Here is a 12,960-nt window from a genome sequence, read left to right as displayed (position 1 = left end):
ACTTAAAAAGTAAAAACTTTCTCTTAAAATTTCAAATTCAACAGAAGACTGTAAACGAAGGAAGCAGGAGAATAAAAACTTAGTGTTTTCTTATTTTACCACTTTATCTTTTTAGTACAGATAAACACAGTTGTCTTTATAGAATATTTTTATACTTTTCTAAGTGCATTATCTCATTTGATGTTCATGACAGCTTAAAGGCAAGACAGTTATTACTTCCAATACACAAATAAACTAAAACTCGGAGGGGATATGTACTGAGAACCTTGGTGTCCTGACACAGTGATCAGTCATCAAATCCTTCTTGTAAAGCAGGGTTAGAAAAGTTTTTCTGTAAAGGGCCATATAGTAAACCCCAAGAGATCTTGGGGGCCATAAGATCTCTTAACTATTAAGCTCTGCCACTAGAGCTCAAAAGCAGTCATAGAAAATAGGGGCTCTCAGTGTTCAAAAAAAGTCTTATTTATGGTCCCTGAAATTTGAATTTCATGTAATTTTCATGTATCATGAAATATTATTCTTCTGTTGTTCTTTTTTCCACTATTTCAACCATTCTTTGCTCAGGCCTTAGTTTGCCGACCCCTTTGTAAAGTACTGCAGCTGGACTGGGTGGAAGCCTGCAGACCTTTGCCCTGAAAGAAGTTAGACTCCAGTGAGGAAGACAGACAAGTAATTAATTGAGAAGGGAAGATGAAAGTACAATGGTGCTGCACAGGTCAAGCATGGGGCTTGGGTGGGATTTTATTGAGCAAAGTAGGTCATTAAGTCCAGCCAGGGAGGAGGCAGCTTTTGAGTTGGGTCTTGGGAAATGTGTAGGATTTCCAGAGGTGGAGGAGATGTCAGGCTCCTGAATGAGAAAATCAATTGAGCAAAAAGGCACAGACTTGGAAACTTACAGGCAGGGACTGGGGCTGGTAATGACTGAAGAGATGAAGTGGAACATGAGGCTGGAAATGTAGGTTTGCCAAATTTGAAATTGAGTTAACTAATATCTGTTGCATGGAACCCGAATGATAGCATTTCTGGGCATATTGCAAAAGAGGACAGCACCTGTTGGCCAAGGAAAACTGCAACCCAGTTTCCTCCCAATTCTATCCTGGAAAACAAAAGGTGAGTTGGGGCCGACAGTCAAGCCCTGGAGTATGTGGATTCTGCCAGCTCAGGAAAACCACATGGGGTTTAGAAAAGACAGGAGAGAGCTGGTGGCTGAGGGAAAGTCCCAGAATGGGGAAATTAGTGCCTAGCACTTACCAGGTGCTCAAATATTTGTCTAATCAAAGAATAAATGATGTGCAGTTTATGAGAAATGTCTAGATGAGGGAGAGAAAACGCTGAGAGGGACAACAGGAGAGCTGTGCTAAAACCCAAATGGGTTAGTGCAGATTCATCAAAAAGGAAATACATCTCTGAGTGACTGTTGATTCTCTCTCTAAGAGCTCACCAGCCATCTGTTTAACAACTCATTTGAGAATTTTTCCAGAGTCAGTGTCAAGTTCACTGGACTGAGTTCCCAGAATTGACTATTTCTCCTTTTTCTTTCATCTGTTTTTCCCCAGTCTCCCAGCATGCTTCAGTTCTTCACACCTTTTCTGTAATTTCTATAATTGTTCATATAAGCTGGTTTGTTTTTTTCCCGTATTCTAAAGCCTATACCTTTTTCTGTGTTTCTCGCTTTAAATGTAACTTTAAAAATCACTTCCCCCCACCCCCTATTTTCACAGGACTTATCCTATTTTGGATTTTCCCCTTCCAGAAGTTATTCTTAAAAGTGGTGGCCATTCTTTGGTATTCATTTTCAATTACATACATACGCCTCTCCCACAACTGTTTTTCTGCAAGTTCTTTTAAAAGTAGGATTATTCAGAGAACATGAGTCGTCATGTTTTTGCTGCTCATGGGCAGTGTCAGAATTTAATTTCTGCAAGATCCCATTCCTTTTGAGCTAACTTATTTTTTCAGGCTGTCCTAGGGTCTTACCTAATGCTTCTTTGGAATTTTTGAAATATGAGCACCTGAAGTGTAGGATACATGTTTCATCACACCCAATTCCCTGCCTTGATTACCACAAACTCTCATAATTTTGATCTGAATTAAGTCCAAAGTATCACTTCCCCTCATGGCTTCCTCTGTGTCCTGCAAGATGAAATAGGCAACAGAAGAAGAAAGTGAAGATATATTGAATAAGATTCCCAGTAGATGTCTGCATAATTGGAGAACCCCAATAGAACTTTCTCTTGCCTTTGTGATTGTTTTGTGAAGTATATTGGGAAAATATAATTATATTTTAGACTTGAGTCTCAGTAAACATGGCACAGTCAACAGAATAATTGAAGAGAATTGAATAAAGAGATTGAGGTGTGGACAGGATTAAGGGAAACCAACTAGGGATGGTGAAGACTAGCAACAGTGGGAGTCTTTACCACCCTGTAGGCCTGAAGACACAAGGGGTGGAGGTGTTACCAGACCCAATGAGAGTTTGTGTTAGTCTGCTAGGGTTGCTTTAACAAAGTACCACAAACTGGGTGGCTTAAACAATAGAAATGTATTGTCTCAGCCCTGGAGGCTAGAAGTCTGAAACCAAGGCATCAGCAGGGTTGGTTCCTTCTGAGGACTCTGAGGGAAGGATTTGTCCTCTTTGCTTGGCTTGTAGGTGACCGCCTTCTCCATGACTCTTCAGATCATCTTCCCTGTATGTGTGCCTCAATCTATGTTCAAATTTCCCCTTTTCATAAGGACATCAGCCATATTGGATTAGGGCTCATCTTCAAGAGCTCATTTTAACTTGATTACCTCTGTAAAGACCCTATCTCCAAAAGGTCACCTTCTGAGGTTCTGGGGGTTAGGACTCCAGTATATCTTTTGAGGACAGGGATACAATTCAACCCATAACAGAGCTGTAGCAATAAGAAAGGACTGCCTGAATACAGGTGTGCCCTTTGATAGAGGGATATAACCATGGCGCAGCAGGGAAATAAATGCCCAACCTCTTTCTCCAGTCATCCTCTCCGGCTAGTGCCTCCCATTGACAAAACTCAACTGGAAGTTAGAAGGCAAAGGTGCCTGGGTGATGCAGTCCATGCAGGCCAGCCTCCCAGGGCACAGAGCAGGGTGGAGAGGTGGAGGGTGAATCTGGAGGGCAAACAAAAGATCCAGCACGGCCTGTCTGGGCAGTCTGTAGGATACACCCAAAGCAGCCAGCACTTTCCAAGCAAGAAGTCAGCCTCTTGGGCTCCCTGATCCCAGGAGAGGCTTGATAACAGGAGTTGCTTGGAGATAAACCGCTTTCTGGCTTTGTTCTATAAAAGCTTATACTTCACAAGGAAATTGTGCTGGAGTGAAGGGTTGAGGGGTGTAGGTGGAGGAGATATAAGAATAAAAGCCTTGGGACTTCCCTGGTGGTCCAGTGGTGAAGAATCCACCTTACAGTGCAGGGGACGTGGGTTCGATCCCTGGACAGGGAACTAAGATCCCACATACCGCGGGACCACTAAGCCCGCGCGCCACAACTGCTGAGCTCGCGCGCCTCAACTAGAGAGCCTGTGTGCTGCAAAAGTACAGAGCCCACGCACCCTGGAGCCTGCACGCCACAACTAGAGAGAGAAAACCGGCACGCCACAACTAGCGAGAAGCCCGTGCACCGCAACGAAAGGGCCCGCGTGCTGCAACAAAAAGATTCCGCATGCCTCAACGAAGATGCCAAGTGCTGCCACTAAGACCCGACCCAGACAAAGATAAATAAAATAAAAAAATAAATAATAAATAAATCTTTAAAAAAATAAAAGAATAAAAGCCTTGGCTTGGTAGGGTGGGAAACTACGCATCATTTTGGATGCTCTGGCCACAGCGTGGAGGTTGGAGGAGGGGAGGAGATTCTCTAGCAATGAGGAGGTTACAGAGATTGATGGTTCTGGAGGCAGGTAGAGCCCTTGCTCTGCTCCCTGGAGGTGCTCTGGGGAGGCAGCAGGGTGTTGCAAACTGACCTGCGCTGATCGTGTCCAACTCTTAGTTCTTCTACCTGGGTAAAGAACTTCTACCAGAGAAGTGTATAGTAATGAGGATTTGTCCGCACCACATCCTCACTCCCGGGATATAAAGAAAACAAGTTTTGACTAAAATCTGCCACACACATTTGTTAACATTCATTAGCAGGCAGGCACAGCACAGCTCTTGTGACTTGTGTATATTCTCTGAGGTCACTCTGTCCTCTTGGAACCTCTGGCCCCAGGTTTAATTTCTCCAGTTTGGCAATCTCGGGGCCAGAGTGAAGACTGTTTAGGAAATACATAAAAATGCGCAACATGGTTTAGACATTTGAGTTCTGATTTCTACCTGCTATGCAATGTCAAATTCATATTTCTTTTCCTTCTTTCAGATACTTTCCACCAGGCCCACCCTCATGACAAACATGTATCAAGTACCCACTGCAGCCCGGGCAGGAGACTAAGGGCTTGGAGAAGCAGAGAAGAAGAAAACATAGCCCTTGCCCTGTAGGACTTAATAGCTAATTCTTTTTTTTTTTTAATTTTTATTGGGGTATAGTTGATTTAGAGTGTTGTGATTCAGGTGTGCAGCAAAGTGAATCATTTATACATACACACATATTCGCTAATTCTTACATAGTAATGACTATTTGCTGGATACTGTTACCCCTCATCCCTCAAACAACTCTATGAGATCAGTACCATTATTATCACCTGTGTTTGACAGATGAAGAAGCTGAGGTACAACCAAAGTCACACAAACTAGTAAGAGGCAGAATTTTGAATCTGGGCAGCCGGGCTCTCAAATTCATACCCTTAACCACACACCCTATCATCTGTCTAATTTAGTGGGGGATTATAAATACAGTAGATGCACAAAGTACCACAGGAGCACAAAAAAAGAGGCCCGCTCAGCTCAGGATTTGAAAAGAGCTGAGGAGAGAGGCATCTCCTGAATGAGATGACATGGGGGCAGCATTGGAACACATCAAATAGGTGTCAGCTGGGAACAGAAGGGAGGGACGGAACCTGCGGTCAGAGAAGACAGCATGGTATGTGGGGGAACCATAAACAGTGTAGCATCACTGGAGTATAAAATGCAACGGGGAAGGAGGGAGATAGTTTGCTCCACAAATGCTGATTGGGCCCCTTTCATATGGAGGCACTGTGCTTGTTGTTGGGGGTATGGCTGGGACAGAGTTTCTAAGGAAATTGAACTTGAGTTTTCAAACATTTTGCTTCCTTATTCACTAAAATAACTTTTTGAAACTACCCCCATGCAAAACATGCAACAAACTAGGAATAGAAGGGAATTTCCTCAACCTGATAAAGGCTGAGGAAAAACACTCAGCTGTCATTATATTTAATGGTGAAAGAGTGAAAGCTTTCTCCCTAAGATCAGGAACAAGAAAAGGATGTCCACTCTCTCACCACTTCTGTTCAGTCTTGTATTGGATTTTCTAGATAGGGTCACTAGGCAAGAAAATTACATAAAAGCCATACAGATTGCAAAGGAAATTGACACTTTAAAAGTGTTAACATCACAGTTTTGAATGCCATCCAATGGAATTTAAATACAATAGCAATTTGATACCCACCATCATTCATTTTTATATGTAAAAAATAAAAATCACTTTAAGAAATTTTACATTACCCGCTTTTCTCCCTGAACTTGTATTTCTATTTCATTTTACTCTCACAGAAGTTTATCCTCAGGTAATACAATTTTATGCTTAAAAGTCTTGTATTGATCATCCTATCATACTTCTCCACCATACAAATGTGCGTTTATGTTGTAATTTAATTTGTAAAAATGTTTCCTGAGATCATGATCCTCTAAAAGCTTTCTTACCTATCATTATGAGTATTATTATTGCATGATTAATCAAAATAACATATAGGATCATTTTGTGATAGATGAAACTTTATTGCAAATAGACCTCAGTGCAAAGGTAGGTGATTTTTCTCAATAAGCCCTGCCTCATTCTATTCATGTTTGTTTGGTAATAGCTACAAAAACTTGGTCACATAAAATAAGTACATGGGAATGGAAAGGGTTTGGCACAGGAGTATCATTGTTTTTTTTAAACTCCTTCCAAATGTGCCAAAAATCACGTAGTAATCATCATCAAAATTTATATTAATGACCGTCAACTGACAACTCCAAGAGGTCCTTATTCAGTTTTGTTGAAGGCAGATAACTGGAAACCATCTGACTTGCAAAAAGTCATTAAAGTCACTTACTCTCTCAATCCAAACACCAATATTTCAATATGTTCCTTTGTTTGGACCTTTGAGAGGTTTATACACCCTCTGGCAGTGAACCTGAGAATGACTTTTTGGGGAGGGAAAGGCCTTTTTTGTTTATTTGCTTTGATTGCCCCACTACTCCTTGGAATGACAGTGACTTTTGTTTACTGCTGTATCTCCAGGGCCTACAAGAAAAGTGTCAGATACGTAGTAAGTGCTCAGTGAATTATCTGGGATGTTATGAAAGAATGTAGAAATCATGGGTGGCTGGGTGTATGGGGGGGAAGGGACCAGGGCAGGAGGCAGAGACACAGAGGCACTCAGTGCACTGATTTGAGTTTCTCATGTCAAAGGCACCAAGAAGCCACCTTTCCCCAAATTGAAGCAGCACTGAGTAGAGAAAAGGCCTAATCTTTGGCATCTCACCTGGGTTTGAGTTTTGACATTGACACTGAATAGTGGTGACTTTTGGCAAACTCTTGGTCTTAAGAGTCCTACCCTGGGTAAAAAGAATAACTGTCCCTCTCTCAACGAGAGGCTTTGGAGCAAGTAACAAATATGATCATGCCTGTGAAGTACCTGCACCATCGCATGCACTCAGTAAATAGGAATTGTCCTTCATTTGAACCTGCTTTTCCTTTTGGTGACACACCTTTCCCTCTACTAGGCCAGAAATTTGCACTATTGGACTTATTCTGAACGTTCACTGGCACAGATACTAAGCAGTAGACAAGATGGTAGAGTTAGGGGCCTCAGGGGGAATCCAGGGCAGTGGGACCTCCTGTACCTCAGTTTCCTCATCTAGGAAATGGGAGTAATAACAGCCCTACCTCGCAGGGTTGTTGTGCAGAATAATGTGTTAGCTTTTGTGAAGTGCTTAGAACAGAACCTGATACACAGTAAAGGGTTAATAAGTGAGGGCTACCTGGGAGAGAAGGAGCACGCCAGGGTAATAGCGGAGTGGGAGAGTGGGGATCATCTGAGCTGCTGTGTCTCCCACACACCATTTATAAGATGCATCAGGATGTCGCAGGGAGTCAGGCTCTATGGAGGAACGAACACCACTGGGCAAGTTTCAGTGAGTGTAGCAGGTTAAGGGTACCATGCGTATCTGTGGCCAGAAGAACAACATATTTCCTTCACGGCTCCTGCCCCTCCAAAGCCCTGCCTGCTATTGGTCATGAGCTTATAATCAACCGATAAAGTGGGGAAAATATGGAATAACTTCCAATACAGGTGTCAGAATCTCTTCAGCCATGAAGGAGGAAGCTGTAGTGAAAATGCAGGCGTGAACTCCAACAGATGTTTTGTCTGTCAAAGAGAAAAAATCAGTATAGGAGACAGCTCCTCAGCAACAGAGCAGTCCCTGAAGAGGAAATGTTGCCTTATGACTGGGATTAAGCTCTTCAAAGAATTCTTCAAGGAGAAACCAAAACTGTGCCACTGAAACTCCTCAGATTGTTGAAATAAGCATTGAAATGGATAATAATTCATGTGTCACCCCAGGGACAAGACTTGCAAGAAGAGGTTTCTACTATTGACATACTCCGTGGGGTAGGAAGAAAAAACATTCCTGTTCTGCAGAGACACAAAGTTCATTGGATACTGGTAAAAAGCTTGGTGGAGGGAATTCCCTGGTGGTCCAGTGGTTAGGGCTTGGCGCTCCCACTGCCAGGGGCCTGGGTTTGATCCCTGGTTGGGGAACTAAGATCCCACAAGCCGCACAGCCAAAAAAAAAAAAAAAAAAAAAAGTTTGGTGGAACTCGAAGTGGACTTCAAAGGAGAGAGAGGCGAAATGGCATAAGCTCTGTACATGACATGAACATCATTTCCAGCAGCACTGTAGGAGACAGAGATTGCAGGATACTGTAGGCTTGTGTTTTCCCATGAGAACTTAAACAAGCGGTCAAAGCTCCTCTTTTCTAATAAAAGAAAAACACACCTTTCTGAATTAATGCTTGAGAAATGTTCTTTCCCTGCTGTCTCAGATTTAGCCCCTAAATGGCCTTTGATTAAACAGCATATTCCTGTGAGCCCACATTCAACATTTTTTGATACGTTTGATCTATCCTTGGCTTCTACAGAAGCTGAAGAGGATAAGCTTAGAGAGAGAAGGCAGCTTGGTGTTGAAAAAGAGGTTGATCCCCTTCCCGATGCACAAACACATACGTCTGAAGACACTGTACCGGTTAATTTTTTATATAAACTGGAACCAAAGTCAGCTCCTAGAATGACTGAAATAAATCAGAACAATTCTGCAATTTCACAAGCTAATTGTGACTCAGAAGAGGACACAACCCCCCAGTGTTTGCAATCACACAGGCAAGGGCAACGTCAGGTACCCGGAGACAGCCAGGTCCATGTTAGTAGATGGAGAGCTTGGGAAGTCCATAAACAGATTGATTACATACACTGCCTGATGCCCAATTTGCTTCAGATTACAGGCAATCCCTGTCACTGGTGAGTGATGAACCATTACAAAGCAGAGCTGTTCTTTTTTTTTTTTTGCGGTACGCGGGCCTCTCACTGTTGTGGCCTCTCCCATTGCAGAGCACAGGCTCCGGACGCGCAGGCTCAGCGGCCATGGCTCACGGGCCCAGCCGCTCCGCGGCATGTGGGATCTTCCCGAACCGGGGCACGAACCCGTGTCCCCTGCATGGGCAGGCGGACTCTCAACCACTGCGCCACCAGGGAAGCCCAGCAGAGCTGTTCTTGAAGAGAAACCTGAAGGCCCATTTTTGATCAGGGACTCTGCAAAGAGTCCTCTTTTCTGTGATCTTTCGATGTGACAACAGATCCCTGCCTGCCCAAATTGAACAGTGGAATCATAACCTTAGTTTTAATACTCACGACCCTTAGACAATTCATTCTTCCACTGTAACAGGACTTTTGTGGAACGCTTTAAAGATCCCAGCTCTTGCATGTTTTTTGGACCATTGCTTACTATATCACTAAATAGGACATTGTCTTTTAGGCCGCAGTATAACTGCCGTGCAGTCATCTGTAGGTGCACCACATATGATGGTGGTGGGCTCCCTTCCCATCAATGTTACAGGATTTTTTAAAAGAGTGTCATTAAAAACAAAAAGAGTTCGCTGGTTAGAATGAGAACCAGTCAAGGCAAAGTAAACTCTCCCATCCCCAAAGGACATTACCTAGATCTGCTTTTATGTGCGTCAGAGAGTACACCTATAGCAAGCACACATATCAGTGTTAGGCTTCTTCAGTACAGTACGTAAGCTTAGTGTTAGTATCTGTCAGACGTGATCTACTGTTACTTAGATAAACGTGGTGCCTATTGAGACAACAGTGGATAGAGCTACAGGTGTTCAGTAAGGCTACAAAAACATTTAGTTGATTTAGTTAATGGGTTTTTAATGGCTGTAGTAATTGAGTGAGGCAACTCTGGGGCATTTGCTGTGAAGAATTCTATTTCTTACTGAAGAATAAATAATTATTGGATGAGTGTTACAACAGTGTGACTGATGTTTGAAATTACCATTTTTCTAAAAATGTTTTCTATAAACTTTCAAAAGTAGCAATGTTTGTAGTTACTATAAATCAAGCTTTGGAAGTCCCCAAAATAAAGACTGCTTTCCTTTAAGGAAAAAAAAATTGCAATTTTCTGACATGAGGGCATAGTGCATTTCACTTAAGCATTGCTATAGTTTATACTCAGTCTCCTTGTCTGTTTCATGAAAAGTACTGTTAAGTAAACTGGATTTCTGTCAACTCCCTGGCATTTCCCTTAAATTTATTGAATCTGAAGAAAGGATACTGGAAATAAAGTTGTAGGCCTGGCTTCCTAGAGGGCTGAGGCCAGGTGTGGGCATCCAGCAGGGTTCCCAGGTTGTTTATCTCAGTCCTTAAGAACAAGAAATGCATGTTGGGATGGTGGTATTTTAGATTTAATCAAAGCACCCTCTAATTTACTAAAGAAAAAGTACTATAACTTTGGGAGGTAAGAATCCTTCATTACTAAGACAAAGCCCATGCTTTCTAGTAAAACAAAAGAAACACCCCAGAATGTTAACAGAATTTCTCTAGGGAATGGAAGTACAGGAGGTTTCTTTTTTTTCCACCCCACTTTTCTGTATTTTATAGTTTTCATTAAAGAGCAAGTATTATTCTTACAATGAGAAGCTGTATTTTAACAAATTTATAAGATAACACAAAATTAATTAAAGCATGAGTCTCCTTTGATTATATTAAGTCCAATATTCAGAGCATTGGATAGAGTTTTTAGAAAGACTTTGTCTCAATTTGGGGGAATAATTAGCCCTATACTAAATGGTGCTCTAGTCTCACCTAACAAAGCATAAAAGTCATACCTGAAGTGATCAAACTGTTTCCAAGTAATTTAACCATTTCCCAGAACAAAACTGAAGATTTTTCTTGGTGCTTACTCAGATGGACACTTGATCCACAGTAGCTGTGGCTCCTCTACTCATCCTTGGTCCGTTGGGAGACTCGTGTTTATCCCACTTAATCTCAATGCCCAGCTCAAATGTCATTTCTTCTCAGTAGTTTTCCCTGACCCACATTCTTTCTAACCCTTCCTGTCATCTGTATTTCTATAGCACTTTACCTCTCATTATTATCACCTTTTCGTTTAGTAGGCATGACACTCTCTCCCCGCATGTTTGTAGCTTGGGAGCTCCTTGAGGGCAGATATCATATCCTATTCATTCTTTTATCATAGTGTGGTGGATTAAAAATGGCCATAAATTATTTTCTCTTCAAGAAGTGGAGTGTATTTGCCCTCACATTGAATCATGGCTGGCCTTGTCACGTACTTTGATCTGTGGAATGTGGCAGGTGACATGCTGCCTTGAGCTGCTGTGTGCAGTCCAGGTACCCTCCCAGAGAGACTGTGTGGAGAGAGATGGCTGCCTGGCCAGCCTCCAGCCCTTGCAGCCATCCCAGCTGAGATGTCGAGACTTGTGAGTAAACCCATCTTCAATTTCTAGCCCCAGGTGAATCTCTAGATGACTGCGGCCTCATGAATGGGCCTAGCTAAACCCAGCCCAGATTGCAGAATAATGAACAAATGCATGACTATTGTTTTAAGCCACTAAATTTTGGGTGGATTGTCCTGCAGTAATAGATTATGGAAACACAGAGTATCTGGGGTATGGTGAGTCTTCCAATAAGTGTTTATTGAATTAAATTTATTTTTGTATTTATTTATTTATTTTGGCTGCACCATGCGGCATGCAGGATCTTAGTTCCCCTAATAGGGATCGAACCTGTGTCTCCTGAATTGGCAGGGTGGGGTCTTAACCACTGGACCACCAGGGAAGTCCCAAATTAAATTTAATTGTAAGAGACTGGATGGGTAAAATTGGTCCAGATGACCCTCATGGTCCTTTTTAGCACTGAGATTCTATAATCTCAAGACCCTTAATGACCTTGGATTATGCCATTACTTCCTTTATTTCTACCTATAAATGAGAGTTGAATCTAGATACAATACAGTTAAGTCCTTGGGCATCTTAGTCCATTTGGGCTGCTATAGCAAAATACCATAGACTCGGTGGCTTATAAACAACAGAAATTTATTTCTCACAGTTCTGGAGGCTGGGAAGTCCAAGATCAAAGTGCTGGCAGATTAGATGTCTGGTGAGAACCCACTTTCTGGTTCATAGATGGCTGTCTCCTTGCTGTGTCCTCATATAGTGGAAGGGAGGAGGTTTCTCTCTGAGGCCTCTTTTTTTTTTTTTTTTTTTGCAGTACGTGGGCCTCTCACTGTTGTGGCCTCTCCCATTGCGGAGCACAGGCTCCGGACGCGCAGGCTCAGTGGCCATGGCTCACGGGCCCAGCCGCTCCGCGGCATGTGGGATCTTCCCGGACCGGGGCACGAACCCGTGTCCCCTGCTTCGGCAGGCGGACTCTCAACCACTGCGCCACCAGGGAAGCCCTCTGAGGCTTCTTTTATAAGGGTACTGATCCCACTAATAATTGTAAGAGTGACCTAATCACCTCCCAAAGGCCCCATCTCCTAATACCATTATCTTGGGGATTAGGATTTCAACATGTGAATTTTGGGTGACACAAATATTTAGACCACAATATTCCATCTCTGGTTCCCCAAACTTCATGTCCTTCTCACATATCATCAACTCAAAGGTCTAAGTCCAAAGTCTCATCTAACTGTCATCTAAATCAGATATGGGTAAGATCAAGTTACAATCCATTGGGCTTTGTGACATTTAATGTATTAATATTTAGAGACAGCACCTAGGGTCACCTATTTTGACCAATCTCTTTTCCAAACCCAGTTTTCTGCAGTTGTATTGACTTCACGTAATTTCTTATATGTGAAAATCATGCCCCATAACCCATTTACTGTAGAACATAAACTACTTTGAGATTTTTTCAGTAATGGAGAAAAATACTCTTTCAGATTTGGCCTATACTAGTTTTTTAGTCTTTAAAATTTTTCTCCAATTTCTTATTAGAGATATAAAATCTGCAATGATGACCACGCAATGAAAAGTGAGCTAACCAATCCAAACCATGGCATTTTGTAAAGTTTGAAACGTCTTAGAATTTCAGGCAATCTGCATTTTGGAAGAAGACTCAGCCTTTCTTTAATGCTGAACTGTTTACAATCAATTGACCATTTTTCTTCATCTTATTATTTCAGGAGGGGATGGATGCTATGGATTTATGAAGAATATGCTTTAAAGATAGGCTATAGTCCAAGCATCAGGTTGGTCTTTCTGAG

General features: G+C 42.2%; 1 pseudogene; it reads left to right on the top strand.

The window, feature by feature from the left end:
* The first annotated feature begins 7,922 nt into the window (after positions 1 to 7,922).
* LOC117313735 (suppressor of cytokine signaling 5-like) lies at positions 7,923 to 12,763 on the top strand (annotated as a pseudogene).
* The last annotated feature ends 197 nt before the right edge of the window (positions 12,764 to 12,960 follow it).

Source organism: Tursiops truncatus, chromosome 10 (genome assembly GCF_011762595.2).
Source record: "Tursiops truncatus isolate mTurTru1 chromosome 10, mTurTru1.mat.Y, whole genome shotgun sequence".
NCBI classification, from domain to species: domain Eukaryota; kingdom Metazoa; phylum Chordata; class Mammalia; order Artiodactyla; family Delphinidae; genus Tursiops; species Tursiops truncatus.
The sequence above is the reverse complement of the archived record's forward strand: the minus strand, read 5'-3'. Positions and strand labels throughout refer to the sequence as shown.